The 6,784-nt window shown below is 28.2% G+C and overlaps 1 protein-coding gene across 1 annotated transcript in view; it reads left to right on the forward strand.

Annotated features, from left to right (window-relative positions):
- LOC106682718 (calcium-activated chloride channel regulator 1) overlaps positions 1 to 6,784 on the forward strand; it is a 102,058-nt gene that overhangs the window by 1,139 nt on the left and 94,135 nt on the right. The window lies entirely within an intron of this gene.

Consider the following 6,784-nt stretch of genomic DNA (forward strand, 5'->3'; position numbering starts at 1 on the left):
GTAATATAGAAACAAATGAAATAATTAATTTTTTAAACAAGAGATAAAATACATGCAAATATTTAAGATTTTATGAAAATGACAAGATGAGATAATAGTTTTTATTGAAGTATTTTAAAACATTAATATTAAAATATATATATTAAATAAACAAAACATTTTTTTGAGGTAAAATCATACAGGAATTCTCTCACTCATTATCATTCTGATAAGTACCCTTAGCATGTTCCGTTCCACAAGGACTTAGCATTCTGAGAGGCTATCGTACATATTTATGTCATAAGAAGTCTCTTTGCTGCTATAGATGCTAATTGTATACTAAGCAGGAATCGTAAACAGGACATCTGCGTCTTACGGTGTTGATCATTCATTACAAAGCTCTTGATGAAATTATGAATATAAATTTCTAAACCCCACACTTATCGTATCTTGAAATTCCCCGATAGTACTATTGAATTGAAATCGCCAGTAATTCTAGTTAAGATATGACACTCACTATCTTCGGTTATAAACTATGTACATATTTCACTTTATATATATTTGTAGTGTAAAAAAATTATGGAATGAGCTAATTTTAAAAATATAAACAATTATTTCTTTTAATTATAATCATCATGGTACTAATATTATATTATTTCTTTTGTATTTTATATTGTGCATAACAATTTAATATTCAATTAAAGCAAAAGTGTAATTAAGTTAATTTTATTTATTTATTTCATTTTTTATGTGATTATAAAAATAAAAATGTAGTTCAGCGATTTACAAAGGTTTATTTTAATTTACTACATAATTAATGGTTATCTTAATCAAATATTAAGTTCAATAAAAGATAGGTAAATATATTTTTGAAAATCAAATGTTACGTCCATTAATTGTTATTTTTAATATATGTTACTGGTTCTCTCCTTTGATATAGCTGAAAGTAAAAAAAAATAAAAAATCTTGTTTTTATTCAGTAAATTTTACTCATTATTGAGTATTATTTTGTTAAACTATTTCTTAACGTACAAATATTTTATTAATTATTTAATTAAACTAAAAAAAATTATAAACTTTCTCTAAAAAAAAAAACAATATAGCTTACAAAATATATTTATTTAATTCGAACTGGGTTTAATTATGAATCGAAAAACATTGAGGGGTTATACATTTTGTTTTTAAATAGGGGCTTAATTTAGGAATTTAATGGCTTTCTGTATTTAAATTCTGATTTAAGATTTATATTTAATAAATATTTTAAAGCCCTAATTTGTAATTTATTGGTGGAGTTAAAAATCGGACTCCGTAAAGTCTTTTAAGAAATAAAATTTCTTGTAACTTGGTATACCTGCATTATTCTTCGTATGTTTAATTCAGATTATTAGAGGAATGACTTTTGTTAATAAGTTATTATAAATAAATTTCATTTCTTATAATTCTTCACAGTATGCAGTTCGTTTACTTGTTTACTAGGAGTAACCGAGAACATGAAATTTTTAAATATTATTTTCGGTACTGATACGTAAATTTAGTTTAATAGATGGTCTTTAAAACTAATCAAATTATATTTAAAGTATTAGATATGATATTAATTTTGAGTTCATTACATTGTAATACACCAAAACTCTGCTTATCGATCCTAGGCCGAGGCCATCGCCGGTTGAGTGGGAGAGTCGGTTAATTCGAAGCGTTTAAAAGAAAAATCTTCAATGGGAGGTTAACCCGTTTATTAGGTAAAATGTAAAATACAATACTATACTTTATATTTAGGTCATATTAATATATGATAAAGTTAAATTTATTTGTAGTTTTATCGGTACTTTATTGGTTACTTTTTACTGCCGGTTAAGTTTCTATTGTACTTTCATTTTTGTTTTACTTTTTAAGGAAATTTATAAGCCACGAATATTATGATTTCGATGCATAGGTCAATGTTGAGCATGCGCAGACACTGTGCCTGAACTAACTCAGTTGTGACATATGACAGGCTCTCTAGAAACCCGTTGCACATTTAAAAAAATTAATTGAGCGTAGAACTAGACAGTATGTGAGCTAGCTAAATATGGACTGGAACTCGGGTAATCATCATATCCTCTTCGCCGGGGTAACTAGAGCGTCTCCATAATTGTAGTGTCTCTATGGAGTGTTGCTTCTACAGTACAGATGACAGTGTGTCAGCAACTATACTTAGAAGTATTGGCAACACGTAATGTTATAAAAAAAGAAAAAGACAAATATTAATTAAAACTTGACATACTAGATAGTCAAAGTTGTAACATATTGTACACTATGACATCTGTTGAACTGCTTCGATTTACACAGCTGCACAGACCCTACGTATCGACCAAACAATCCCGCACGCTCCGTAGCTTTCCTCAATATTCAATTATTTCATAATTTCATATTTCCTTTATTATTATTACTATCATTATTATTATTTATAACAAAAAGAAAAAGTATTAATCCAAAGTTGTGAACAATACGGCCGTACCCAAGGAATGGTTTCTACTGACTTTTTTTCACAGACGAGTAGATATCGATTTGCCGGTGTCGGTTGAACGTTATCGCTTAGATACCGTGAAGTTGTTTCATGTTGTGCTCCTTCTTACTCATGCACGCAGGCAGAGGAGACCACATCGATACTATTACCTCACCGTATCGATTTTATTACGAAGGATGCAATAATAGATTTATATTTTTTTAATTCTATTTTTGGCCAGTACTGTCTATTTCTATTATTTTTTCATAGGGGATTTCTTTCTAGCACAATGTTTTTTATAGACTATTCCACAAATAATTTATTAGATACAATTTTTTTTTTTTGGAATTTGACTAACTCCTTAAAAAAATTAAACTAACCACAATATTTATATTAAAATAAATGATAAAAAGTAATTGAATAAGGAGTTTAATTTCAGGGCGGTCTTGGCTTTTTCGGATTCTAACTCTTCTCCCTATTTTGTAATTATCAATTGTTTATTATAATCAAAGACACTTTAGCAAAACTTGGTTATTTGGATTCAGGGGACCTCAAAACGTGTATTCGTCGAAAACTCGAATTCAAAATTTTACATTATTGCAATATTTCCCTTTACTATATATTTCATATATACGTAAGAGAAAGTAAAGAGGATATCAAATAGAATATAATAAATATAGTTCTTCGATCCATTTCCCTGAGTCGTTATTCCAGTTTTTAATTCATGACGTATAGAGCGATTAAGTTATCACAAAGAGATATTAAAATCCTTTAAGACGGGCACGAAGAAAGTGACCGAAGAAGAGGAACGGTATGGTTCCCATCGTAGGTCGTGCCGCTGGGAGGCCAACTAATAGATCTCCTGGACGGTGGTTCTCAGGGCGTTCAAGTCTCCCCCGGGCAACCACGATTTACTGGAGGCGCTTCGTTCTCCAGCTGTAGCACGCATCTTCTCTTCCTTGGCAGATTTACAGGATAAAAGAAAAAATATAGACATGTTTTTGAAAAAAAAAAAAAAAATTAAGAGAGGTTAGTTTTCAGCCTAAAAATTAATTTTCAAAATCTTAAAAATATTGGCAGACCGCATCATAGCTTTCTAGTTTTCGTAAATTTCATAGCAGTTATTTTATTTTTAGCTAAAGTGTTTATTTTATGTTTTAAGTCAATAACCAACTACTGTATAGAGAAGGTTGTAATAACAGAATACCTAAAAAGTTCGGACCGAAGATTTTGCTTCGCATGCGATTTGCAATGGAAATTAAATAGAGTTGCTCTATCTAAATGTACAATTAACACGTTTTATCTGTTTAAATCTACCATTTGGGATAAGAGACTTTTGAAATTGATTTCCAGTTTTTCAATTTTTGTTTCCCCTCATTCAGAACCTTAGTAACAGTATGTTTTCCAAAATGTATTACTTGATATTAGTTCGATTTTTTTTTAAATTCAGATATTATTTTTAGTTACACAACATGAGTAAAAAATACATTGGAATTGAAACCGTACTTCGGTCGTAAATAAATTTTTTTTTTGTACTCCAAAAAAAAAAATGTAATCCAAGAATATAATTCTGTACTGTAAGTAGACTTTTTGTTTTATATTTATAAGAATACATTATATTTTTTCGTGGAAAAATAAATATTTTTGTTTTTTCCCTTGAGTAATAAATAGAGGTCCATTTTGCCCTTACCAAAAATATACAACCCAACATTGATTTTTTTTTACTTAATAAAGAATTATAATCGTTTGATTGCTAAAAACCAATGAGAATCCATCCAGATCATAAATTTATATTTAAAAATAAAGGAGAGATATATTCACATCAATTGGTGTCCCATATTACAACTTTGCGTCTAGCTATTATGAAGAAAACAAAAAAAAATATAATTCAATCAAATAAAATACAACATAATCGAAATCGCTTAGGTATATGTTATACGACGTAATATCAAGAGATGTGTTTATGTAATATCAGATTATTCCTGAATATAAGGTACTGTTGTCAAAACTGCTGTTTTCTTCTGTCTTTTGTTGCTACAAAGAGTAAAATAAACACCAAGAAAAAATTAAAACATGATAAATATTTACCTAGTTTTTGTCTCGCTTCTAATTTTCTATAAACTTCATTTGGTTGTTATTCTCTTGAAACATAAATTTCATTCTATCTTGTTTGAATTTCACTGGTATTTATTCAATTGGAATTAAAATAACTTTTTTATTTATTCAGAATGATTATCTGTCTGTGAACCCATTCTCTTTCGGGTTCTCATATATTTTGCTTTAACATTATCTCCTTTCGACTTGGTATCAGTTTCATTATCGACCTAGATTTAGATATTTAGAACAATTTTCTTCTTTTTTTTTTATCTTATTAATATCTAAATTATTGTTTTATTGAATAAAAATAACGATATTTAAAAAAAAAAAATAATGGGTGACAAATCCAAGAGATTACTACTAACTTGGGTAAATTAATTAAATTCAAGGTGTTGTATGTGGGAAGAAATAGTAAAATTTTCTCGAATTCTGAACCTGACAGGATAAAAAATTCAAGTTGACACGGGACGACAACGGCGTGCAACAAGCGGGCCTGGCCCTGAGAGCATTGTTGTTCCCAACGAGGGTTACAGCTTCGTCGGCACCTGTTCCTGGCAACCCTATACTTTAATAGACCTCCTCTCTTGCCCCAGCTCAGCATCTCCATAAGGTTAAACAATTTATTCCTTTAAATATTACCTTTCATACTTCACAAAAGACCCTAAAGTGATATGATTAAAGATGAGCAGGCGAATAAAAGCTCTATTCAATTTTGGAGATATTTTATTAAAATTATTTTAATATTTAAATAAATCAATTTATTAGTTATCAAGTTAAGTCTCAAAACACTTTATTATTTCTTTAAAAGTTCAACGTTTCGGCTATTCGGCCATCCTCAATAGTACAAGAGCCCAAGACGAGAAAAACAATTTTCTGATTACATTAATGAAAACTATGTATAATTACTAGTCCATATTAATGACTCTGCCAAGTTAGGTAGGAGGAATAAAAATTGGCGGCTGTTTTAAAAAGTTAAAAAAAAAATAAATTTTTCATTCGGAGCTCTATATCTTTAAAACTACCAACAACACTAGAATATCTAAGGGAACATCATTTAAATTTTCTAAAATATGAGCCCTAATAGAGATATTTACGTTCAATAGTTCTCGAGATATAGCTTTTTAAAAAGCAACATTTCATAAAAAAAATGCATTGAAAAATCAGAGGTTGGTGAATTTATTTTGAGAAATCTATATCTCAAAAACTATTCGACTTACAGATTCCTGTTAGCTCTCAAATTAAAGCTAGTTTGATGTACTATAAAGTAGTAGGTTTTATTATATTATTTTAGATTTTCCAGTGTTGTTGGTAGTTTAGAAGATATAGAGAGTTTCCGAATGGAAAATTTTTTTTTTTAACGTTTTGAAACAGTCGCTATTTTTTATTCTCCCTACCTTTATACTTAGCAGACCCATCACTTTTGGCTAGTAATTATACATAGTTTTCGTTAAAGCAATAAAAAATTGGGGTAAAATAACTGCTTTTTTTTCTCTCCGACTCGTGTAATACAAGGACAAAAAAAAAAAGAAGCTGGTAATATATTATTCTTATTATTTATTTTATCTTTATTTCTATGACCTGCATAATGGAGATGTTGTCAAAAGACTAAAAAAATAGACTTTTATACATTCTTCACATGTTTGATTGTCTTAATTTACTTATAAATATATTTTTGAGTAATTAAATTTTAGTCAGCCATTTTATTAATATTATGTTAAAATTAAATACAGTTAAAGGAATTAAAAATATATTTTTCTAATCAATGGGGCAGGTTTCGGTTATAAAATAATCCTGCTTTTTTACTTACTTTTTTATCGTTTTAAGTAGCTAAATAAATATTCTAATCAGATAATTTGTTCTTAAAATATAATAATAAAAAATAAATAATTAATAAATTTTATTATATCTAATTTTAAAAGTACTGCTGAACCCTAAAGGCAAATCAATTTGTCAAAACCACAATTTCCCTTTTTCTTTTCAAACTACATCTTTATTCTTTTAGTAGACACTCTAAAAAAAGTTATCGTTTCTTATGCTAAAGGATCCTTGGAAGGATAAGAGTTAATAAATTTTCCGTTAATAAATGATTAAAAAAATTCAATGATAGAATGAATTTGATAAAACATTGAACTTTTCTTAATTTTAAATGAAAGGAATATGGTCCGGGTGCGGTCAAGAAAAACTCAAATAGTAGAAATATACTAATTTAAATTAGTATATTTCTAC

The sequence above is a fragment of the Halyomorpha halys genome, unplaced genomic scaffold (genome assembly GCF_000696795.3).
Source record: "Halyomorpha halys isolate HHAL.00 unplaced genomic scaffold, Hhal_1.1 Scaffold436.1, whole genome shotgun sequence".
NCBI lineage: Eukaryota > Metazoa > Arthropoda > Insecta > Hemiptera > Pentatomidae > Halyomorpha > Halyomorpha halys.